The sequence below is a fragment of the Chiloscyllium plagiosum genome, chromosome 12, assembly GCF_004010195.1.
Source record: "Chiloscyllium plagiosum isolate BGI_BamShark_2017 chromosome 12, ASM401019v2, whole genome shotgun sequence".
NCBI classification, from domain to species: domain Eukaryota; kingdom Metazoa; phylum Chordata; class Chondrichthyes; order Orectolobiformes; family Hemiscylliidae; genus Chiloscyllium; species Chiloscyllium plagiosum.
Genome location: NC_057721.1, coordinates 10,768,171 through 10,795,048, shown reverse-complemented (window position 1 = coordinate 10,795,048; position 26,878 = coordinate 10,768,171). Strand labels below are relative to the sequence as shown.

At 42.1% G+C, this 26,878-nt stretch overlaps 1 protein-coding gene across 2 annotated transcripts in view; it reads left to right on the top strand.

Moving 5' to 3' along the window:
• The window catches only part of mid1 (midline 1), a 361,542-nt gene that overhangs the window by 16,709 nt on the left and 317,955 nt on the right, over window positions 1–26,878 (top strand). The window contains exon 1 of one of the 2 annotated variants that reach the window (XM_043700457.1): window positions 15,944–15,968. The exons of the other annotated variant lie outside the window; for it this stretch is intronic. The gene's annotated coding sequence lies outside the window, so the exon portion shown is untranslated. Of the gene's footprint in view, window positions 1–15,943; window positions 15,969–26,878 lie in introns of those variants that run through there. 2 annotated transcript variants of the gene reach the window in all.

Sequence of the window (26,878 nt, the reverse complement as noted above, 5' to 3'; positions counted from 1 at the left end):
TGTGGGAGGAAACTAGAGCACACAGTGCAAACCCACACAGACACGGGGAGAATGTACAAACTCCACACTGACAGTCACCCGAAGCTGGAATCAAACCTGGGTCCCTGGCGCTGTGAGGTAGCAGTGCTAACCACTGAGCCACCATGCCACCCAGGCTTAGTTGTGTAATCCTTAACCACGTAGCTCTACAAAGATCGATCAGATTCAGTTTCAAAATGTTGTCTTTGTAAAAGCATCCATAGATGTGTTCTTCCAAATTCTGAAGGATTTATTTTGATAGGAAGACCATTCCTATTGGGAGGATATGTTTGCCAAGTGGCCATTAATATTAAGATACCACTTGATGAATGTTGAAGGAGATTAGGAAAGTTTAGTGGATGTGAGAATTGAAAGCTTTATCACCAGTAGGAAACTCCATTATATTATTAATCAAGGAGGTACATGGACTTTTAAATAAAGGGAAGCATAAAACAATGCAGAGAAAGAAAACATGGGTTGATGCTACGTTTCTCCAGCAAAGAACCATCATCAATACAATAGGATGAAACGACTTCCTCTGTGCCATTCAACATATATGGTCTTCCCAGTGAAGAGTCTATTATCTCTGCCCAGAAATGTCTGGCCTCACATCTCTTCTTAGTTTCTCCTTAATACTATAGTGTATCCAACCATAACTCAGAGGCAGCCGTTATGCCTCTCATAGAATCATAGAATCCTCACAGTTTGGAAACAGACCATTTGGCCCAACAAGTCCACACTGACCCTCTGAAGAGTACCCCATCCAGATCCATTCCCCTATTACTCTACATTTCCCCTGACTAATGAACACGCTATGAGCGATTTAGCATGGCCAATTCACCTAACTTACACATTTTTGGACTGCGGGAGGAAACCGGAGCACCCAGAGGAAACCCACACAGACACAGAGAATATGCAAACTCCATGCAGACAGTTGCCCAAGGTTGGAATCAAACTCGGGTGCCTAGCGCTGTGAGACAGCAGTGCTAACCACTGAATGTTCAAAATGCACCCTTGATGGAATGGGTGAGTAGAGATCAAAGGCCCCATTCTTTGGTCGCTGCTTGACATCCAATGAGATACCTCCAGCTGATGGGAATGGAGTGACATCCCCTGCAAACACCCTCACCCCAATCCTCTCCTTGCCCCTAGTCAGTGTCTGCTGATCATGCTAACAAACCTGTCCACATACAAAGGGTGCAGATTCCCAGAAAGGCTCCAGAAACCCAGAACAAAATCCATTATAAAAACAATGTACTGCAGATGTTTTTATGAATCACTCTCGAGATGTGGGCTGGGTCACTGGCTGGGCCAGCGTTTATTTTGCATCCCTAGGTACAGGAGATCTGGAAGTTCTGGCGAAACTCAGCAGCTATGGCAGCATCTGTGGAGAAAGAAAAAAAAGTTAATGGTTCGAGTCCAACATGACTGTTCTTCAGAATTGAAGGGGACTGGGGAATTAATGGATTTTATAGAGAGCAAGTGGAACTGATGGTGAGGGTGCCCAGAGCCGTGGACAAAGGGTGTGTTAATGTTCATAGAGGAGTCATGTACATGAACAATAGATGTCAATAACACGTGTCCGTCACAGAATAATAAGAAAATCACACAACACAACACTGAATCTTCCTTCATAAATCTCTTCACCTCCATTTCCTTCTTAAGATTCTCCTGAAGCGAATCATCTTTGATTAGTCCTAATAAATCTTCATGTGAATTGCTGCGAAATTTGGCTTGATAATGCTTCTGAAATACCTTGATTATTTTAAAGGTAAGTTATTGTAATGGACTCAAAGGCAGCTGCTCAAATTGAGAGTAGGAACTCGAAAGTTAAATGCAGACCGAGAGTAAAATGCTGCATGTAGGTTGGTAAAGATCAAGAATATTCATAGATGATGGACAGTTTTGAAAGAGATCTAGAAGTCCTAGGGAAGTCAATATTCCTTGTGTCAAACTGAAGCTTAGCAACCAGAAAAGCCAAACAGTGGAAGCAGAATGTAACAGCTAGTCATCCCACAACCTATAGGTCAGACCCAACCACTGCAGTTCTGCCACATCCAGTCATGAATGGCAGTGTACAATTGAACAACTAACAGTACATGGAGGCTCCACACGTAACCCTATCCATAACAGTTGAGGAGCACAGGACATCGGTGTCAGAGATAAGCTGAAGTATATTGATTGATGGCCCATTTCCATCTCTTTCTGAAATCCCCAGAATTACAGATGCCAATCTTTAACTAATTGATTTCACTGATCTGATCTCAAGAAGTAGTTGAGGACATTGGATATTGTAAAGGCTATGGGCCTTGACAACATTCTGGCAATACTGCTGAAAATATGTGCTGCAGAATAAGCTGTGCTCTGAGCCAAGCTCTTCCAGTATAGTGACAACACTGATGTCTACTTAACAATGTGGAAAATTCCCCAAGTGTGTCCTGTCTAGAAAAAGTGGAACAAATCCAATTTCCGCCCTAGGAATCAACTCTCAACCATGAGCAAAATAATGGGAGGGTCAGTTAAATTGTTACCAGGCAGCTTCTGCAAAGGAATAGCCTGCTCATTGATACTCAGTTTGAATTCCACCATGGTCAGAGCTCTTGACCTCATCACAGCCTTGGTTCAAACAGAGACAAACCAGTGTAACTCCAGAATGATTATCCCTGACATCAAGGCCACATGTGACCAAGTGTGCCATCAGGGAGTCCTAGCAAAACTGGAGTCAATGGATATCAGCGGGCAAACCCTCCGGTGGTTGGAGTCATATCTGACACATAAGAAGATGAGTGTGGTTGTTTAAGGGCATTGGTCTCAGCTCCAGGACATCTCTTCAGGAGCTCCTCAGAGTAATGTCCTCAGCCCAGCCATCTTCAGCTGCTCCATCACTGACCTTCTCTCCATCATAACCTCAGAAATTGGGTTGTTCATCAATGATTGCACAATGTTCAGCACTATTCGCAACACCTCAGAGATTGAAGTAGTCCATGTCGAAATGTAACATAACCTGGGCAACATCCAGTTTTGCACTGATAAATGTCAAATAATATTCCTGTTACACTAATGCCAAGCAATGACCATCTCCAGCAAGATAGAATCTAATCATTTCTCCTTGACATTCATTGGCATTATCATTATTGAATCCCGCACTATTAGATTCCAGGGTTACCACTGACCAGAAACTGAACTGAACCAGTCATTTAAATACTGTGATAACAAGAGCAAGTCAAAGGCTATGAATTCTGCAGTGAGTAACATCACTCCTGACTCCCCAAAGCCTGGCCAATATCTACAAAACACGAGTCAGAAGTGTGATGGAATATTCCCCACTTGTCTGGATGGATGCAGCCCCAACAACACTCAAGAAGCTTGACTCCAACCAGGATAAAGTATCTTGTTTGATTGGGAGGGCAAATGCATCTTGACAGCGGTATTGATGACATCTTCCATTCTTTGATAATTGAAAGTAGTTTGATGATATGGTAATTAATTAGATTGCATTTGTTCTGCTTTTTGTAGACAAAACCCAACTGTCTAATTGTCAGGTAGATACCAGTGTCCATGTTGTACTGCAACAGCTAGACTAGGGATGTGGTTAACTCAACTGCTGGAATATTGAGGGCTATAGTCTTTGCTGTATCCAATACTTGCAGCTGTTTCTTGACAAATAAATGGAATTAATTGAATTGAATTGGCTGGAGATTGGTATCTGAGATAGTGAGGAATTGAGAGGCGTTTTAGAATGGGTCACCTTCTTGTGGGAATGGGGGGAGGTGGAGTAATAATTCAGGGTGGAGCCTGCTGATAACAGAATTCCCAATCGGACTTAAAATTCCGGTTCAAAGGTCATTTCGTCACACCCTCACCATTTCACTAAGAGACTGAGCAGGCTAAGATAATGGAGTTTTGAAACCTTTTAATTTAGTACCACTTTTAAAAGGAACTTTCCTTCGCTGTATTTATCAGCTGTCATCTGTAAAGTGGTGTAAATTGCATTTAAAAATCTTTTAGAAAGGTTGGAGATGAGTGTGTCTTATCTTCCTTCAGAAAATAGTGTCCTTTTTGCAGTTCCTTTTCCTGGGAGTCTCTCAGGAAAACAATCTGAAATGGAAGCATTTGCTTCAGAGTGCAGGTATTTACACTGTAGTCCACCCTGATTTTAAACTAATTCACCCAGAGAATATAAGGCGGCTTCACCACAGGATGGCTATTTTGAAGTTGTTGGGTAAAATCAACAGCTGAAAGTATTAGATACAGCAAAGACTATAGCCATCAATATTCAAATTGGCTGACTCAGGGCTGCCTTGAACAGCCACTTTTAGTGGAGAAAATGCATTAGTATGGTACATATCCCACTGTTGTAAATGCTGGACCCACTGTAAAATTCACAAGTTCCTCTTTTCAGAGTACCCAGGTCACAGAAGAATCTTTCATTCTTGTCAGAATTCCCTCACTCTTCCTCACAACATCCAAACCCTTGCTTGCTCCAACATTCCCAGCTGGGTAAACCCCCACAATCTGCAGATCTTAGCTCTTCGACTGCTCTTAGATATATACCTTCATCCCAGCACTCCCATCTCGAGAACATTTCCTTTGATCGCAGATCCTGGGAAATCCTCCCGAGTGCTCAAAAGCCCCTCGATTGTCCTGTTACTCTGAAAGAATGGGATTGGCCCCAGTTTGGATCACACACCACCCCAATCCAGATTTCTCCCTCTGTTCCTTTCTGCAATGCCACTGCAGGCATGAAGGGTCGAATGGCCTTCTTCTGCGCCTTAACATCTCTTTGAAGCTACTAAACCCTGCAATGCTCACCCAAATCTTCTCACGCCCTCTCTTCAAAGTAGCACTGGACCATCATATCCCACACTGCAATACCCCAGGCCATCTCTCCCAATACACCACTGCCCCCCTCTCCAATCCAGCAGATGATTGAATGTCCATGTCTATAATATGACATACCACTGTTTAAAAAATATCTGAGTCACCACAAGCAGCAACATGAGGCATCGTCTAGTAATATTTCATATCTTTACAAACTCTGTTCTCATGTTGCCTTCATTATTGAAATGAATGAAGGATTTGTATCACAATTGTGCAGGTTAACTGCAGGTAACAGTTTGCTTCTGGCTTGCATTTTCTTTCAGCTGTCAGTAATGTTCCGATAAGCTAACCTGATAGTCTTGAGCAAAGAGAAATTGACTCCAACCTTCCCCACACAAGATTTCCACCAGCTTGTGCTTAAACCAAAAAAAGCAAACAAGTGGCAATTGTTTGAGGATCAGTCACGGAACAAAGGTGCATTCACAACAGGTGCTCAGCGCATAATGGTTGGAATAAACTGTATTCCTAGTCAATCAGATACGACAGTCAATTTTCACTCTTTCGCTGTGTGCTGGAGGTCAATAGTTCAAATATTGGTCTCCTGGAAAGGAGTCAATTAGTGTTCTCTTTGCCTCAACTCAAGGCCTGAAATTTCCTGGAAAGTTTCATTGCATTCCAGCTTATGAGAGGACTCTTAAGATTCTTTTGAGGAAGAGTGAGTTTAGCGGTTTTGTCTGCAAACATCACTACAAGCAAGTTTTAATCGATCATTGTGGCCCCGCGTCTGAATAAGTATGGTGTCAATCCTCACCTTGTGTCACAAAAGACCAGAAAAGTTCCCTGAAGTAGCAAAGTGCAAGACTTAGTACTGCCAGCAGTCACTATTTGTGATGTATCATGGCAATTTTAAAATGATTTATTTACTATTGCTTCACTGAGATTGTACATTAATTTCAATACTTTAGTCGTTGGTACCATCAGATTCTTTTCCATTAAAACACAGTCATACTTTCTGAAGCATGCAATTTTGGTGTGTACTAATGATGGAGTGAAGGACTCACACATTAACTTTAACTTTTTAAATTAATTCATGGGATGTGAATGTCATTGACTGGGCCAGCATTTATTGCCTGTCCCTAGTTATATAGTCATGGAAATGTACAACACGGAAACAGACCCTTCAGTCCAACTCGGCCATGCCGACCAGATATCCTAATTTAATCTAATCCCATTTGCCAGCATTTGGCCCATATCCCTCTAAACCCTTCCTTCCTATTCATATACCCATCCTGATGCCTTTTAAGTGTTGTAATTATACCAGCCCCTATGACTTCCTCTGGCAGCTCATTCCACACACGCACCACCCTCTGCAATGCGAAGGTTGTCTCTTAGGTCTCTTTTATATCTTGCCCCTCTCGCCCTAAACCTATGCCCTCTTGTTTTGGACTCGCCCACCCTGGGGCAAAGATCTTGTCTATTCACTCTATCCATGCCCCTCATTATTTAATGAACCTCTATAATGTCCCCCCTTCTCTCTCCAATGCTCCAGGGATAATAACCCCAGCCTTTTCAGCCTCTCCCTATAGTTCCAAACCTCCAATCCTGGCAACATTCTTGTAAATCTTTTCTGAACCCTTTCAAGTTTCACAACATCCTTCCTATAGCAGGGAGACCATAACTGAACACAGTATTCCAAAAGTGGCCTAATCAATGTCCTGATTAAGCTGCAAAATGACCTCCCTTGAGAAGATGGTGATGAGTTGTCTTCTTGAACCACTGCAGTTCGTGTGCTGTAGGTTGACCCACAATGTCCTTAGGGGGGGAATTCCATGATTTTAACCCAGTGACAGTAAAGGAACGGCAAAATATTTCCAAGCTAGGATGGTGAATGGCTTGGAGGGGTGCTTGCAGACGGTCCTGTTCCCATGTATCTGCTGCCCTTGTCTTTCTAGATTGTGGAGGTCACAATTTTGGAAGGTATTGTTATGTGTTACTGCAGTGCATCGTGTAGATGGTGAGGCATGGGCTGCCAGTCAAACAGGTTGTTTTGTCCTATCGAGCCCCATGAATGTTGTTGGATCTGCATTCATCTACTCAAGTGGAGAATATTCTATCACAGTTCTGAATTGTACCTAGTAGATGATGAACAGACTTTGGGGATAAATGAGGTGAGTTACTTGCCACAAGATTGCTAGTCTTTGACTTGTCCTTGAAGTCACATTATTTATATGGCTAGTCCACTTCAGTTTCTGGTCAATGATATACCCCAAGATGTTGATAGTGTGGGATTCAGTGATGGTAATAGCACTGAATGAAAAGGGGGAATGGTTAGTTTGTCTCATGTTGGAGATGGGCACTGTTTGGCACTTGTGTGATGTGAATGTTAATTCTGACTTACCAAACTACTCCTGAAAATTACACAGGTCTTTCTGCATTTTTGCATAGACTACTTTGGTATTCAATATTAATAAGAGGGATTTACCAAAGAAAGATTCTCCAAGCTTATCTTGGATTGTGCTAAATTATGATCATTTCTGCTAGGCTTAAAGCCACTAATGCAATTTGGTGCAAAGTTACTTTGCCATAATTACCATAGAAAAAAAGAGTTTCGATGTGACTTTGAATCCAGGACATTCTGGGTCTATAATGCAGAATGAACTGAAGTAATTACATTTGAAAAAAGACACATGCTGCCAAAATATTTTATCTGGCCCTCAGCATGAAGAATACAAGAGTGCAAAATTTCAAACCACCATAACATCCCTATTACAGACAGGAACAGCACTGATTGAATGATAAGAACTAAGGTATTGCCTTGGAGGTAGTATCCATAGGCTCCCTAAACGCTCGGGTAATTTAAAAAAGTGCAAGACTTGAATATATTGCTGTCGGATCCATGCATATGAATGTGTTCCTTCTAGCAAGTTAATGAGCCAAATTACAAGTTCAACTCACTCTATTATGTGAGTCATTAGTACAGCTAGTGGCTCACTCAGGATTCTTTAGCAGTGCTGCTCAATGATAGAACTACACCGAACAACAAGATGTTTTATTTCGGAATTTTGCAAGGGCGCACTGCACTCTACCTATTATGAACAATGAAAGTAACATGCTATTTGATTCAATCAGCCAGTCACTGGTATCACACCATTTTGTGATGTGACTGACTACAGCCCCCTGTTCCTGGAAAATACCTCCATGCAATGGAAGTGAAACAGCTTGCTTAATATGTTGTTCAAATTTCCAAGCAAAAGTTTAAAGCTTTTAATGTGACATACTTTCTGCATGGCAACATTTCAAGCAATTGTGATTGACTGTCACTCACCATTCTTTTCTACTGTAGTAAATTGTTGTGATCATTTTAAATTGGCATTCTTGCATTTGTCCTGATGAGGAGAAGATGAAAAGCTTTGGTAACATGCCCCTCTCTTCAGCAAGATTTAAGTTCTGTAAGACCAAGTAACTGGAATATTATCTCAAAGGAGTCAAGCATTTAACTCAATAAATGGATTCTTCAGCAAATAAAACCAGCTGAGTTTACCCTTCTGAAATTCATAAGAGTGCTGCAGGGCCAGAATAGCTGATTCAGACTGTTTGAGAATTTAACTTCACATAAAAAGAGCTAAATAAAAAATATTAAGGGTCAATGTGAAACTGTAAAAATCTCAGTGGTCCACTGATGTCCTTGAGGGAAGGAAACCACCAGCCAATATCTGGCCAACTCTGCATTTGATCTTATCAAAGTAGTTGAATCAAAGCTTGAATATTAGCGGCCCTCTGAATTGACCAAGCAAGTCTCCAATTACATCTAACCTCTACTACAAAAGATAAAGAACATGCAGCAGCTTGGAAAGGCAGCCCTGCACCTCCCTCTCAAGACATTTGGGGATGGGCAATAAATGCCACCTGTGACAGTGATGCCAACAGCACAACTTAATACTTGTTTAAATTCCATATCAGGCAGTGCATTGGATTACAAAAGGGATAAAACAAGCTTCTCTACAATAACTCCTTTTATTTCATACAGTAGGCTGTTTATTCGGATCCTGGATGAGCCCTCATTTCTTTGGGCTGCACGGTAGCTCAGTGGTTAGCAACACAGCCTCACAGTGCTAAGGATCGGGGTTTGATTCCAGCCTCAGGCAACTGTCTCTGTGGGTTACCCCTATTGGTCCAAAGATGTGCAAGTTAGGTGAATTGGCCATGTTAAATTACCCATAGTGTGCAGGGACCTATAGGTTAGGTGCGTTAGCCATGGGAAATGCAGCATGATAGGGTGCGGCAATGGGTCTCGGTGGGATGCTTTTTGAGGGTTGGTGTGGGCTTGTTGAGTTGAATGGCCTGTTTCCATGCTGTGGGGATTCTGTAAAAGAACGAGATTATGAAATCTGCTTGTTTTACAATTTGATCTCACAGTCATACAGCTTTGCATCCAAAGTGTCCCTAAACTATCACTAACATCAAAAATGCTCACGTACTTTCACAGTGTTGCAAATGGAACCATTTGACTTGATCATAAGATGTAGGAGCAGAAGTAGACCATTCAGCCCATCTAGTCTGCTCCACCACTCAATGAGATTGTGGCTGATCTGATCCTCAGTTCCACTTTCCTGCCTTTTCCCATGACCCTTGATTCCCTTACTGATTAAAAATCTATCTTAGCCTTGAATATATGTAATGATCCAGTTTCAACAGCTCTCTGCAATAAAGAATTCCACAGAATCATTACCTTCTGAGAGACAAAATGTCTTCTTATCTCTGTCTTAAACGGCAACCCCTTACTTTGGCCGCATAGAAGATGAAACATTGAATGAGTTCAAATCTTTGTTATTGAGACAGGCAATGGGACAAGTCTCATTGCGCAGGTAACCAACATGAATAAAATACTTTGTGGGCAGAGTATAGAAGGTGCAAAATTGGGCTCAATAACAAGTGTTGTTCTAGATCAAGGCACTGCCCGATGTGGGCGCACATACACTGTCAATGAAGTTAGCAAGAATTCATTGAGTTGATTAATGTGTCACACTAATCCAATGCCAGTACTACCAATTTAAAACTCTTGTGCCCAGCACTTTTTTGTTTCAATTCATTTGTGGGATGTGGGCCACACTAGCTGGACCAGCATTTATCCCCCAACCCTAGTTGCCATTGAGAAGGTGGTGGTGGTGGTGAGCTGCCTTCTTGCACCTTTCTTCAGTCACACACAGCCCAATCAGCAGCAAGAAAGAGTCCCCCTCCGCCCGATTGTATACCAGCCCTCGTTCTATTTAAAGGAATCAACTATTGACAGGTTGGTTGCTGATTGATTGATTTCTTATGGCTGTTGATACGAGGCTATGAGTGTTTCGCGGCCTTCGTCGTTGTTTCAATTTACAAAGGACCACAGAGAGTGGGGTGACAGGTGCAGAAGGCCATTTTGCTGACATCTAGGCCTCAGCCCAGATTTCTTGCTCTCAGACACAAGGACAGTAATAGGAATTCCCCTTAGAATATAGCACAACAGAATGAACTACGGTCACGAGGAGCAGGCCCAGCTGCTGGATGGGGGAAGAGTAGGAGAAGGACTTTGTTCAGGAACCACTCTCCTATTTAAATCACTGTGAGAGAAAATGTATGGGATGTCTGCGCTTCAGCAAGGATAGATTCACTGAAACCTGCCAACAGCTGTAGCCACAACTGAAACCTCAAAGCAGGTTAAGGATCGCATTGCTGAGGGATGTGGAAGTGATCTTGGCAATCAATTTTAATGAGTCTGATCCTCTCCTGTCTGATCCCAGAGATATTAGCTACATCTCACACTTTGCTATTCATTGTTCCTTAAGGGTGGGGTGGGGAGTGGGTGGTATGTTACTGATGCTTTTAATTCAATGCAAGTTAATTATATTTCATTGTCTCCTCCCAGAGGCAGAAAACACAAAGCCTTTCTAGGATTTCAGGCTTCTCTGTGGCGCAGGATGTCGCCGTCTGTGTTCACAATCCATTATGTGTCACCTCCAATCCTGTCCTATATCAAAAGCAAAAAAAAAGTCTCCACTCCCTCAGTGTCCAGGGCAGGGCTGGCTGGCACAAGCACTGCCAAAGTAGAAGTAGAGGGTGCATGAAGCTTAGAATCTGCTCAGACAGCACCTCAGTGATCATTCACTGGAAGACAGGCTGCTGGACTGTCGTGGTGCATTGTAGGCCCCTTGGAGCAGTAGCATCCACAGCCGTGGTGGGAGAGTTGGAGCCTCCATGGCAGAGCCCAGACCTTCAGTAGAATCTGCTCGTGCTTCAATGGACGCATCTGATGCTGCATAAAGGTTGATCCAGAACTGTGATGATAGGGCTGGCTATGGCTTCCAAACTGAAAAGGATACACTCCAACTGCCGCTTGACGCATTGTGACAGGTTTGTGTTGGGCTCATCCACACTCCTTTAAAATTGAGTAAAGGCTTCCCAATGCACTACCCATCATGCTGTGTACACCCATCTATGCCTAGTGTATGAAACCCCAGCAAACTCTTCATCTGAGATCTCTGCTGCATATGTCTTCCTCCCTCTCCTCCAGTGAACTGACGCTTGCTCAATCCTTGTCCACTGCTCTGCAATCGCGCATTCATGTCTGGTGTCTCACTCAAACACCGTCTCTAATTTGTCCTCAAAGAATAGTGTTCCGTCAACTGGGTGTCTGCAACTGTGAAATCATCATTTCTTACCACATCTCTGTTCCCTGACTAGGTTTGCAGATATCTAAAAGCAAAAGTCCCAAGGATAGGACTGTGCTGTGATGACAGAGATCAGAAAGAAAAAGCTACATCATCTGCATTACACCCGGAGAAATAGTGAAATAATGGGAAAATAGGAGTGGGAAGGATGGATGGGAATGAAGATTCCCCCATTTTGAATGGTTTTTGCCCCATCACTGGCCAAAGACTTAACAATAACCACCATCATAAAGGCAGAGCCATCTCCTCCTTGGGGGGGTTAGGTGTGCCTCTCCCACTCTGGTCAGTTCCCCCATCCCTTACTGTGCTGTATCCTGTCCTGCAAGATGAGGGGGCGGGGGGGGGGGGGGTGGGTGGGTGGGGGGAGGTGGTAGGTCAGTGAGTGTGGTGCAATCTGGTTTGGTGATGTGGCTGTCGTTGTTGAATACCTGGCAGGCTGTGAGGTTGAAGGTGTGGGGCTTGGAGTCACACTAAGATATGAGGGTGTGATTACACAAATGAATGTTACACACATAGGTCCTGACTGATAGAAATGGTTGGTCAGTGGTTTGACCAGTGGCTGAGGCAGATCATGCAGTCTGTGAGGTTTGACACTTGGAAGTGGATTCATTGGCCTTGCCCATTTGGATGAGGTCATTGGGTTTGCTGTGACACTGCACCCAGCTCCTTGGGCACTGACTGCTGGAGCAGACCGCCATTGTATCTTCCCTCACTGCTTTTTGACAGTGAGTCTGCTGTGCCTTCTGGACCTCTGTGGTCTCCTGTGTACCACCTTCTCTAAGAATTTACTGCAAATAAATGTTTCCTCATATCCTTTTGATGGCTTGGCTCTACGTTTAAGATTAAGACCTTTACTGTTAAGTGTGGCTGCTGCTCTTGCCTACATTATAGTGGCTATGAGACAGTGAGGTTGGGTCACAACAAACTGGTGTTAACAAATTGACAACTTATTTGCGGACCCCTCTGAATTTTTGTCACTTTTACCAGCTGATTCTACACAGTGAGGGCTGCAGATGCTGGAGATCAGGGCTGAAAATGTGTTGCTGGAAAAGCGCAGCAGGTCAGGCAGCATCCAGGGAACAGGAGAATCGACGTTTCGGGCATAAGCCCTTCTTCAATAAGCCTCATTCCTGAAGAAGGGCTTATGCCCGAAACGTCGATTCTCCTGTTCCCTGGATGCTGCCTGACCTGCTGCGCTTTTCCAGCAACACATTTTCATCAGTGATCCCAATGCTAACCAAAGTGATCTAATTATCCTTAACCATTAGACATCATGATTCCATTTCGTGCTGACGTTATAAAATGATGAGATGGTGCCAGAACGCAGATAAAAGTTCCCAGAAGCTTCAGCCAGTAGAGAGAAAAGAAATATGATGGTTTTGGTGGAAAGGTCATTTTCAGTTCAGTATTCACAGGTGGTGTGACATTGAAGTTACATTTGACCTCGGTGCAGCCACATCTGGAGTGCTGTCATTTTGACCCCCGATTACAGGCAGGTAGTACAATTTGAAGAATGCTGACCTTACGACTGTGTTTCTTAAACGGTCTCAGTTATAGCAACAGAATGTCTCTCTTGGCCTTTTTTTTCCCTGGAGGAGATGAGGACGATTGGTGATCAGGGATTGTGGGCAGTGTGTAGTCCACTGCAGCTTTCTGACTTTCTAAGGTGTGGAAGAATTTAGGTCTTGATATATTCTCCTGTCAAGAACAGGGTCAAAATAACACAGCAGATAAAGGCATAATGTTCCCCCAAGAAGTACACAATAGAACAGCACAATAGATTAACATTGTGGTTGGTAAATCCTTGGAACTAGTCAACCCTCTAGTGCAGAAGGAGGCCATTTGGCCCATCATGCCCATTCCAGCTCTTTGAAAGAGCTGGCCAAACCTGCTCTTTCCCAAAAGACTTGCAAAATGTCCCCGCTTAAGCAATTAATTTCCTTTTGAAAGCTACCATTCCATTATTCAGATATTCTCAAGTATTTAAGCAATTCACTTTTGAAAGTTACAATTCCATCTGCTTCCAAAGCTCTTTCAGGCAATGCAATCCAAGCTACAACGACTTGCTGTGTGGAAAAATATTATTTTCATCTCCTGCTGGCTCTTTTGCAAATGATTTTAAATCTTTGTCATCTGGTTACAACCTCCTGCCAGTAGAAACTATTTTTTACTTACTTGAGCCATCAAAACCCCCTAGTAATTCTGAGCAACTACATTAACTCTTCTGGCAACTTTCTTCGGAAAATCAATGCACCAGGCGCTCCATGTCTTTGACATCCCTTGGTCCATTTTGTGTCAGTGCTGCCGATGTACCTTGCAGCCTATGAGTTTCAACCCATGTTAAGAAAGAGATACAGGACTAACCTTCCCAGAACCACAGTGAAGAAATTGACAGTACATTTGGAAGGACTGGTCTCCCTTTATCAGACACATTATAGTTGCACTCAAAATTAAACATGGCCTTTTCATATTTGCATCCTCCAGCAGGAAAAGTCAGCCTGCTTAGCTGCTCCTTCCTTTGCATTGTGATCACAGTGTAAATAAAGGCTTGGCAGAGTTAGCTTTTCATCTGTCCTGTGTTTCCAGGCAACAAGGGACTTAATGCGACTCAACTGCCACCTGTAGTCAGTGCTGTCTTGTAGAGACAAGATTTATATTGTCTGAGAGGTATAATTTAAATAGAACAGAACTCAAATTGACACCTGCATGAAGTAATCAATAAGTCAAAGGCAGGGGCATTTACTGTGGAGAGCTATTGATTGAGGTCCTCTAACAAGATGAAAGGATTGGATGCAACCCAGTTTAGGTAGAATGTTTGAAATGGATAAAGATGGTGGAATTAGAGGTCATGTCTATAAAATCTGGTGGCACGGTTTACAGGTCTGGTCATATTTTTGCTGTCCTTGTCCACTGAAAATATTACCATGATCTGACGGCGATTCAGGAAAGCTGCAATAATTCTTTACAAGAAAGAGGTTTCTGGAAGAAGGCAGCAGGAAGACAAGGGGAGATCATTCAGTCCTGGAGCTTGTTTGTTCACTGTTCAATTAGATGTGCACTTAGCATCCATTTTCCTGCCTTTTGCTCAATCTCTTGCTTGTGCCCAGATGAAGAAGGAGTACACAATGTCCACCAATACTCTTGATGCCTTTAGAAAAAGGTGTTACAATCAGGGTAGGGATAGACTGCTTTATCTCCCCTTCCAATTATTTCAATTTAACATCCCTTCCTTTCTTCCTACTTCTCTCTCCCCCTTTGCACTGCCCTTAATGGGCTGTATATTAATCAGTTGGGATTCACGGATGACTTACTGATGGTGGTTAATTGATTGAAAAAACCATGGGTAGTTTGTTGATGGAAAAATTAGTGTTCAATCCCTTGCATAGGGACACTTGAGGTCCAGTAGTAACATCCCTTTCTCTGGGTAAGGAGACTCAGTTCAAGACTCTGTAATAACATCTCTGAATAGGTTGATTAAAAAAGATATTCAATTGCCAACAAAAAAAATGTTCAGTTTGCAGAGATAGGACAAATTGGATTCCTAATGATTCCCTGGGCGATGATCCAGTAAGCTACCAATTTGATTTAAGGTTGAAGAACCCAGCACCACCTTTTCATGGAAGATGAGGATGGGCAACAAGTTGTTGACCATGCTCGTGATTCCCACTTCTGGAAAGAGTTTAAATGTTGCCTGTGTGAACTAATACCTTTGAGGGATTTGTTGCTAAAGGCATGAGGTGTACATCTGGACCCTAACGCTACAATGTAAAATGGATGACACCAAACCAAAGGAATAGAAATTAATTTTAAAATCGGTCGAGGGATAATATCAGTCATGGTATCTATTTTAAACTAATGCATAAAGTCAAAATTGTTCTGAACATCAATTTGGGGGACTGTTCCATTCACAGTGAAATGCATGTGAGCTTATTTACCTGGCTCCACTCCATCATTTTCAAAAAAACCATCATACAAATGATAGGCTTTTAAAAAAAACATATACTGTGGATTCCCAAATGCAATCTTTATGCAAAGTATTTCTAATTTACAAAAACAATTTGAAAAAAAAAACAAAGTACATCTGACACAAATACATAATTTGCGGTTGTTTCTTAAGGGGGTTATGGACAGGCAGGAATGTTTTTTTTGCAGCAGAATACCATTTTTCTTAGAGCTTCAGTCAATTCCTTTTATGGATAAAACATTCTATTTGCTGTATGAGTTCCAGGGGAAGGTGTTTGTCTACTGGAGCACTCAGAGCATCAGATGCTTCCAAACTAATTAAAATAAATCTTATAAATACGGAACAGGAATATGCCAGGATCAAATACTCCTCTACGACATATTGGTTTCACAGTCAAACAGAGACAATTGCTGGAAGATTATTGTGGAATTAAGTAATACTACTTTGTAATTACCTCTCAGGTAAGTGCTGCTTAATGTTTTACATTTTCTTTTTGAGAGGTGTTGCAGTTGCTCGGGAGAGGCTGTCAATTATAGTCCCTTAATAACGAAGGCAGAGAGATGGGGGTTAACAAAAAACATGTTTTCATGTTGACAATCTGTGACAAGAAAAGCGAAGTTGAAAGGAGTGCTAAATGATCAGGGTTAGGAGATCAGATCAGGAATTAAAGTGGGTGAGTGCTGGGGGCTGGCGTGGTTCTGTTCTCCTTCAAATATCCCGAAAGGTTCAAGCGAAAGTGAAATGGTGAGCCGGGGCAAATTTGAGGCAGAAATACTGAATTGTTCTATTGGTTCAACCCAGACTACTGCCTGGTCCCAACACTGAAAATCTCGACTGGACTTTGCCCGTTGACTTCCAATATTTGTCTGTCATTTTGACATTAATTAGTGCATAAATTTGTTCCAGCTCCTTTTGAATTCGATCTGCTTTTGTGCACATTTCATTTGCAAAATGCAGCACAGATGTTGGAGTTTTGACTGACCAGTGAGGGTAGATAAAGTGTGCAGTCTTGCCCCCACACAAATACTCGCACACAAAGCAAAACCTAACAGTTGATTATAGGTTTGATCTGATTAATGGGTAAATGGCTTTGACAGCTTTTGTTTACACCCTGTAGTTTTGTCATACCGGTGTGTTTTATTGATGATTAAAAACAATGGGAGTTGTGGTAATGTTACAGTGATGACAGGTGAAGAGTGTGTAAGTCTGCTTCATGGAGGGTGACATAACCACAGGCATGGCTGCTTATTAAAAGTGTCAGTCATAATTTCAGTCATTGTTCAACCAGACTTGCGTTGAGACTTATTACCAGACTGAGGATTAATACGGGCATGTGGTATTGCTGGGGCAAAAGCAGAAATTGCTGGAAAAGCTCAGCAGGTTTGACAGCGTCTGTGAAGAGAAATCAAAATTAAAGTTCCAGTCACCTTTCCTCAGAACACCGGACCTGAAAAATTAAACTTTGATTTCTCTTCACAGAAGCTGCCAGACTTGTTGAGTTTTACCAGCAACTTCTGCTTTTGTTTCTGATTTACAGCAACCACATTTCTTTCAGTTTTTATTTAGTATTGCTGGAATTTGGGGCCAACGTAAAGATTTCCTATCAATTGTTATCATGTCTCCTTCCATGCCACCCAGCCCCACAGTTACTTACATGAGGAGGGATCAAAAGCTGCATTGTGTTGTGTTGGGATGGCAAGAGAACAGGAGAAAGTCTTTTGAGCCTCAGTCCCATTCTTAGGATTTGGGCATTGCTGCTAAGGTGAGCATTTATTGCCCATTTCTAATTATTTGAGATCATTGCGAGCCTTCTCCTGAGGCATGGTCGTGCTCACATGTCCTATGTCTGTAAGTTATTGAACCATTGCTGTCCCTGGTGGCAAAAATATTGTTAGATAAGGAGTTCCATAATTTTGCCCTGGATCAAAACCCTGGGACTCCCTTTCAAACAGCACCTTGGGTGGATCTGGACCACACAGGGAGGCAGCTCATCATCACCATTTCTTGGGCAATCAAGGGATGGGCAGTAAGTGCTAACCCAGCCGGCGATGCCATGTCCCATGAACCTTCGACGTGCAGTGTATTTTGAATGAGCAATAACAAAATTGTGACAAATCGCCGAATCTGGATGGTGTGTAGCTTAGAGGAGTCCTCAGTAGTGCTGGTCTTCCCATACATAGCTGACTTCTGGATGCTGTAAATCACAGGTTTGGAAGGTAATAGCAGGTAAATCTCAATGAGTAGCATTTTATAGAAAGAACATACAGCAGCCCCTGCAATGAAGGTGATGGGTGAGCTATATTGAGTGTTGTGACAGCCAGTCAAGAGGGGAGTACTCTCCTCTCACTTCTAATGGGTCTAGTTATCCGTAGTGATCCCACTGCATCCCCATAGTAAACAGCTTTCTGGTAGTTTATTGGCTTTGGAGAATAAGAGTTAATCAATTTCTTGATGTTCAATCACACAGTTTGAACTAATGCTCTCCTTTATCTGGTATCCTGTGAGTTCTAGTATCCAAGATAGTACAACTTTGGTATTACTGCTAATCAGGCCTTTGGCCTGATTAGCTGATATCGTAGCACAGGATTAACTTGTCAATTAAGGTTTACTTTCCACATTTCTTCTCTCCTCACCTGCTCCCTTCCTTCTCTGAGGCTAGATTTTAACTCTTCAACTCCCCCTCCCACTCCGCCAAGGACATGCAGGCCCTGGGCCTCCTCCATCACCCGACGCCTGGAGGAAGAATGCCTCACCTTCCGCCTTGGGACCCTGTAAACACACAGCATCAATGTGGACTTAACCAGCTTCCTCACTTCTCCTCCCTTCACCTTATCCCAAATCCAACTTTCCACCTCTTGATCTCTCCTACCTGTCCATCTTCATTCCCACCTATCCGTTCTGCCCTCCTCTCTGAACATTCACCATTACTCCCACCTCTGTCTACCTATCACACTCTCAGCTATCTTTCCCCCAGCACAACCTCCCTCCCATTTATCTCTCTACCACCCTCGGCTCACAAGCCTCATTCCTGATGAAGGGCTCTTGCCCGAAACGTCGATTCTCCTGGTCCTCGAATGCTGCCTGACCTGCTGTACTTTTCCAGCACCACACTATCGACTCTGATCTCCAGCAACTGAAGTCCTCACTTTCTTCTAGATTTTAACTATCAGGATGTCAGACAGCCATTCTGAAGAAAGGCACTCATTAGCATACTGAAAATGCATACAGTAGAAAGAGACACCTTTACACTCAGCAGTATTTCTTGGGTCACTGGGGTTAAGTTTCCCGATGCTTTCATTGTAGCTTAAGGACAATGAGGCGGCATAGTTGATTTGGAGAACGTTTCCTTTGTGTTGCTTTGTGTAGGATTTTATCGACGTATTGAGGGAATGCAGTGCATTGTGAGAAAAGCTTCACCCACTCAGGCAGTTATAGAAGAGCAGAGGAGGTAGGATACTTTGTTACTCCCTTCAACATGATCCCACCTAGCCCTCACTCCCATCAACCCGAGATTGAGCCCTTCCTCCACCCCGATCTCAGTCAGAAATCCCCCACCCCCTCAATCTCTGACAGGACCCTCATTCATTCCCCCCTCCCCCCACTGATCTCAGATTACCTACTGCCCAGCTCACGCCAGGCAGCTGCTTCACATCCCTACTCTCAGACAATTGACTCGCTCCCTCTGATACCACTCTGATTAGTGAGCGGGAGAGAGCAGGAGGTTGTTTAAATATGATTGTGCTGGTAAACCTGGCGGGGCTTCCAGAACTGTGACCTTAGCCTTTATTTCCTCATGCCTCCACCCTCCACTTCACCGTCCCCATTAAAATCAAGTCTGGAATAACTGCTGCTAGGCTGTCTGTACCAGCACTTTCAGATCGAGTGGTAAGGGAAGCTGAGCAACACCTCTCATGCATTATAAGGGAAAGATAGGAACTGAAATCTAATTAACCCTTGGGTTTATCAAGAACATAAAAAGATGACCATCAATGGACTACATAGTCCCTCAAGCCTGCTCCTACATTCAATACAATCAGAGTAATCTTTGGCTTTAAAAAATCCCTTCTACTCCTCATATTCCTTGATCCCTGAGACACCATAAATCTCAGCCTTACTGAAGAGTGTAATGAGTAACACTCTGGCTTAGAGAATTCCAAAGGTTCACAGCCATTTTAAGTGAAGAGATTACTCCGAACCTCAGCCCAAAATTATCAACCCCTAATAATGAGTCTATGGCTATGGATGTAATGGAAAACCAAAATGTGGCAGGGCAAGCTAGAAGGGTCGAAGGGCCTGGTCCTGTGCTGTTTTGCTCTTTGTATGAGATAAAGCATTGGGAAGTCTAAGTATATTACATTTACTGATGCCCCTTTGTCCATCCTACTCGTTACATCTTCTGAAAAATTAGTACATTTATTAAACAGGATTTCCTTTATTGTAAAACCATATTTACTTGTTCTCATCATATTGTGCTTTTCTAAGTACATTGCCAAACTTGATAATAAGGAATTTTAACATTTCCTTTAACTTGCCTATCATTCTTACTTTCTCTCACCATTCTTTCTTGAATATTTACTAACTTTCTATCCACTGGGACTGTATCAGATGTTAGGAAATTTTGGAAAATTATAGCCATTATCTCTGCAGCTACTTCTTTTAGAATGTAGACCATCAGGTCCTGGGGATTTGTAAGGTTTTGAACCCTTACATCTCTTTGGCACTTTTTTTCTCTATTGAAGTTCATTACTATAATTCTCTCACTTTCATTAACCCCCAGTATACCTTCTGTGAAGAAAGACACTGACATTTGTTCAAAGTATCTATGTTTTTCTCATTTCCTACAATAACTTGTTTCTGTCTAAAGGAAAACATGTTTCTGTTCGCTACTCCCCTTTTTAATATATCTTAAAAGTTCTTAATTTATTTTATATTTCGAGCTTTGATCTTTTTTTTCAATTAGCTTTTTGATAATCCTTTGGTTTTTAAAAACATTTCGAGCTTCAGACTTAGTAATATTCTTTTCAACATTATAAATCTCTTATTTTAATCTGATACTATCCTTAACCTCCTGCATAAACCACGATGCATGTCTCCAACTGAATTTTATTTTTCAGTGGCATATATTTTTGTGCACATCCTGAAATGTCTTTTTTAAATGTCCCCCCCTCCCTCCCGTTAATCTGTTTTTAGTCTATTCATCTAATTAACCATAGTCAGCTTTCCCCTCATCACTATGCGGTTGGTTTTCTTGAAGGCTAAAAGTTTTGGTTGAGACTGGAATATGTCATTTTCAAAAATAATGTAGAGTTAAATTGTATTCAGATCACTATTTCCCACTGGATCTGCCATTCAACCGGATAATGGTTGATATGTATCTCAAATCCATTTATTCCTCTTTGATCCAGAGCCCTCGATATCCCTACCTAATGAAATTCTAGTCATTCAAATCTTGAAAGCTTCAATCGTTCCTGCAGTCTTTTGACTAAAAGGAATTTCCAGATTTCTCCATATGCATGTATACTCAGCACAATACAACTCTTTCAGGGAGCTCATGATGAGTCCAAAAATGGAAAGCCCTTTCAGTCTATTTAATAAATTAATCGATAAAGGTGATCATTTTGATTTGGTTAAACATTGTTCCTTGATAAACCTAGTCTGCAGATTCTCGACGAGAGGCCTTCACTATATCAATATGTACTGAAGGAGTTAACTGTCTTATGATGCCAGAATGAATAAGTGTCTTGTTTAAAGAAAGCAGGAGTCTCAAAAGTAGCTTCAATTATTCAATTCTTTGAAACGTTGTATCTGCAATCTATCACCTGTCAGATCAAAGTGTTGCTCTGATTTTAATGCTCAGGTCACCCAGGTCAAGATCCATTAGCCATTTGTACTAAAATATATATGGAGACTTAGGATGAGGACTCAAGGTCATCAACCACGTCGTACTTGGTGTCCGTATCATCCTCATGGCATTCCTGTACTCTGCTGAATTATGAAGTGTCTTGTCCTGTTCTATTCGAATAAGATGAACTTATTCCATCAGCGTAAAATTGCTCCAGTTAAAGGTGAAGAGTCCCAAATAAAAGTTACTCAAAGGTTGTAATTAGTCCACTCCGTATTAATTACCACATATCATTTAAGAGAAGGCAGAGGTCATCCCTAAAGGCTTTACCCCAGTGAGGTAATTTTACAGCATAGTAACAGTGGCAACATTGGAATCACAGCAACATCCCACAAAACGCAATGGGAAAATCGAAATGGAAGAGCAGGAGGAAACCTCACTTTCACCACTCAATCAGGTTAGGGTTGACGAGAATTTAATTCCAGCGACCTGCTTTGGTACTGCAAATTCTGTCCATGTCCAACAAAATTCTATCAATGTAACAGATGATTAGACCTTATTTAATGATGGATAAGTATTGACTAAGACAATATGTGAACGTCCCTGCTTATCTTCAAAAGGTGCCATGAGATGTTTCATGTGAACCTGAGAGAGAGCAGATGGGCCGAGGTTTAATGTTCCCTCTAAAAAGGACCCCTGACAGGACAGACCTCCCCCAGTTTTGCACTGAAAGGGTCAGCTGAGGTTATGTGTTCAAACCATTGTCTTGAGGGTTGAGCCCCAACTGAGTCACAGATACCAGAAACACAAGTCTTTTAAGTACCTGAGATAATCCTTCCTTAACGTTACTGTGGTTAGGAGCAGATATTGTCGTTTGGAGATATTTATTCTCAGGGATTCACTTGCTGTAAATGATAACTTCCTCAGACCAGTCACAATAAAGAACGATGGTTAACGGTGCAATTTGTATTGTCATTAAAATCTTTATCTTCAAAATCTAAGCCAATTTCATCTTGGGTATTATAGTTTGAGATATAGAAAACATTTCAATTGGAATTTTTGTTTTTTAACCTTCACCTCCTGCATTCTCTGTGCTCCAGAACCACAGTTGCATTCCCTGCCTCTGCAACTGTTGAAATGATCAGGGATAGAATTTGCTTTTATATCTGATCCTCTCTTTCTGTCTCTCTTCTTCATCTCACGTTGCAGCACATGTCACTGCCAAGTGTAAGACCATGGCAAAATTTCTTCCACGTTGTGCATAGGCATTAATACCAATTGTAGCAAGGAACCTGTGACTGAGATCACCTGACTCAGCATGAACCAATCTTTAGGGTATATGACTTACTACTCTCAAAGCGTTTTGTCTCTTCAAATTCTGACTGTCAGGCTTAAACTTGTGGTTTTTTTTGGATATAAAGAATGTCCCTTTCTGGGTGATTAGTGCATGAAATTCAGGACAACAAGGGAAGCAGTTTAAACGATGACAAGTTAAAGCAGATAAGATCACTGTGTCAATGAATGAAGTGTAGTATTGTATAATAATAATAACAATAATAATTTGTATGTGATCCTCACAAAAAGAAAAGTTATACAGGACATCTCACAACTGCCTCATGATTTTAATGAATTGCCTTTGAAGTGATATGGAAACAATCATGTCAGTGTGTTACCTGTGAAACATGACTGTGTAGTAGAGTGAGTTAGCCCTATATTACTGAGGATACAATATAGGATGTCAGTGTAAGTAGAAAGCATGAAAAAAGATTCGCAAATTTGGAATATCCCTAAATGCTTTACAGCTAATGAGTAGGTTTTGAAGTGTAGACTTTTGGTGAGGGGTGGGGGTGAGTGGGTGGTGCAGTGAGTGGGATTGGGGGGGGGCACGAAATCTTATAGCAGTATATAAAATTATGAAGGGAAAAGATAAGGTAGAAACACAGAAATTGTTTCCATTGGAGGGTGAAGCTAGAACTAGGGGTCATAGCCTCAAGAGAATGGGGAGCAGATTTCGGACTGAGTTGAGGAGGAACTTCTTCACTCGAAGGGTTGTGAATCTGTGGAATGCCCTGCCCAGTGAAGCAGTTGAGGGTTCCTCGTTCAACGTTTCTAAGGCAAAGATACACCAGGCAAGGTATAAAGGGTTATGGTGAGCGGACGGGTAAGTGGAGCAGAGTTCACGACAAAGATCAGCCATGACCTTATTAAATGGCAGGGCAGGCGCAAGGGGCTTACTCCTGCTCCTAATTCTTAATTTCTTATGCTCTTAAAATGACAAATATGACAAGCACTATATGCAGAGTAAGAGACCACTATCAGGAGTATGATAGTCACTGTGTCAAATACTGAGTCAGATACTGGGGTTTACTCAAATAAAAAAAAAATGCGAAAGAAGTCAGGGCTATTAATCAAACAGACAATCAATGTCTGCTTAAGAGGTGTGGACAGATTTTGACAGATTCAGAAAGACTAGCAATAGTACCAAGAAAGGATACATAATGGAATTCAATAGATTATGTGCAAGACTGCAGAAATTTCTTTTGGAAATTCCCCAAGCTGTGCTGGTATTTATGTTATTAAACTGGGCCAAAGTACCAACTATGGACAGATGTTTTGACCGGAGTTAAATCTGTGGATAAACATATATTACCAGAACAACTGTTGGCAGCATTTTAAAAATTGCTAAGAAGACATTCCTTTCTAGCAGCAGTCACAGCATAAAGGGGGAAATGATGATTAGATTAGATTACTTACAGTGTGGAAACAGGCCCTTTGGCCCAACAAGTCCACACTGACCCGCTGAAGCGTAACCCACCCATTCCCCTACATTTACCCCTTTACCTTACACTATGGGCAATGCATGGCCACCAATTCACCTGACCTGCACATCTTTCGGGGAGAATGTGCAAACTCCACACAGTCAGTCGCCTGAGTCGGGAATTGAACCCGGGTCTCTGGCGCTGTGAGGCAGCAGTGCTAACCACTGTGCCACTGTGCCGCCCTCATGTCAGAAAACATGTCAGAAACTGTCAAGACCATCCAGATACAGGTTCCAGGTGACAGTGCAAAAGGAAATCTGTCATTAACAAAAATGAGAATGCAAATTCTAATGAGAGCAAAGAGAATTTGGGATTTACAATAAGGAAATTAATACTTAATATTCAGAATTTCAGGTGCAATTCAAAATTCCATGAATGAAATACCCCCCAAACTTAATACAGCAATAAAATATTCAAATCTAAACATGAAATAAGAGACTCAGAGAAAGATGATGGAGATACAGGTCAAAGAAAGGTCATTGCATTTGCACAAGAAATTTCAATTAATTGATTAATGTATTGGTGTCAGAGTCTTTGAACTATGCAGTATTGGACAGTAGATGCACACTTCCGGTGTGTGGAGTAAACAGGGTTGAAATGTTATCTGGAGTTTCCAAGTGAAAAGGAACAAGACAATGGCAAGGGATGTCCAAGGTTCCACCAGTTTCACATTTGGAGATGATAACATACTGAAATCTTTGAAAAGAGTGATTATTCATTGTAACAGAGTTACAGTCAATAATTTTATGAATATAGATGTCGTATCCAAAGCTATATCCTTATAATGATAGGCTGTCAATGTAAAAAGCAAGTATTAAACCGGATATGGAAAATGGGAAAGCTACTGTATTTGGAAAATCTGTGAATTTGCAATTTACATAACTGGGGATGCTATTAATGGAAAAATAATCTCTCCACTAAATTAATTATTGACATCAGTGGGTCGAAATTTGGAAAACACAAAGTCAGGTGTGTTACAATTAGACATTCAATTTGCCCAACCATCCTCGAAAAAGGTAAATGTTTTTAGTAAAGGATGTAGGAAAAAGGGATAGGGAATATAGAAGAGGTGTGATGGAAATAGGAAATATCAAAGGATACCATCACATCTATTGTATTACAACCCTCAGCAGGAGATTTCAACAAGGTAGTGGTTATGGATCAAAAGGTATGTGATAAAGAAAAAATATATCATTTTACATATTGTAGATTTAGCAACCAGGATTAGTTATTCAACAATGCCACATAGTAAAGATAAAATAATTTTGGATCAAGTCATGGAAGAGAGGGCATGGACCAGACTTGGACCATCAGTAAGATTCTCCCAGATAATAAGATGGAGTTTGCTCACGGTGAATTCAGAGATGTATGTGTGGTTTTAAACATAATAGCCATGAATATGACAGCAGAAGCCTTATTAACAGTGGTGTATATGAGTGGAACCATGTAGTAATGGGCAAAATGGTCCATGTAATTTTGGTAGATCAACAAACTGTAAGTTATTATCTGCATTAGTGTGGGCTGTACATCTTAAGAATTTGTTGCAGATGGTAGAGGATTATTATCCAAATTAGTCAGTTTTTGGCAGATATCATGAAGGAACATCAGTAATAAATGGTCAATTCCAAGCTTGTGAAGGGAAATCAGTCTTATTTTTTCAGAGCATTTAAAGAGCATACTGAAGTAGTCCATGTTCAAATGCAATAAAATTTGGACAATATCCAGGCTTGGGCTGACAAGTGGCAAGTAACATTCATGCCCCACAAATGCCAGGCTATGACCATCATCAATAAGAGACAATCTAACCACTGCCCCATGACATTCAATGGTGCTACCATCACTGAATCCCCCACTGTCAACATCCTGGACAGAAAGTCAATTGGTCTTGCCACATAAACACAGTGGCTACAAGAGCATGTCAGAGGCTAGAAATGGTGGTGAGTAACTCACCTCCTGACTCTCCAAATCCACTATCTGTCCACCATCTACAAGGAGAAAGTGAGGACTGCAGATGCTGGAGACAGGAGTTGAAAAGTGTGGTGCTGGAAAAGCGGCAGCAGGCCAGGCAGCATTCAAGGAGCAGGAGAATCGACGTTTCGGGCATAAGCCCTTCTTCAGGAATGAGGCTGATGTGCCAAGCGGGCTGAGATAAAAGGTGGTGGGAGGGGAGGAATTTGGTGGCGGGGCGCTGGGAATACAATAGGTGGAAGGAGGTGAGGGTGATAGACTGGAGAGAGGGTGGCGGCCGAGAGGTCGGGAAGAAGATTGCAGGTCAAGAGGGCAGTGCTGAATTCGGGAGTTGGGACTGAGATAAAGTGGGGGGAGGGGAAATGAGGAAGCTGGAGAAATCTACATTCATCCCGTGTGGTTGGAGGGTTCCTAGGCAGAAAATGAGGCGCTCTTCCTCCAGACGTCGTGTTGCCAGAGTCTGGTGACGGAGGAGGCCAAGGACCTACATCTCCTTGGTGGAGTGGGAGGGGGAGTTAAAGTGTTCGGCTATGGGGCGGTTGGGTTGGTTGGTCCGGGTGTCCCAGAGGTGTTCCCTGAAATGTTCCGCAAGTAGGCGGCCTGTCTCCCCAATGTAGAGGAGGCCACATCGGGTGCAGCGGATACAGTAAATGATGTGTGTGGAGGTGCAGGTGAATTTGCGATGGATATGGAAGGATCCATTGGGGCCTTGGAGGGAGGTGAGGGGGGAGGTGTGGGCGCA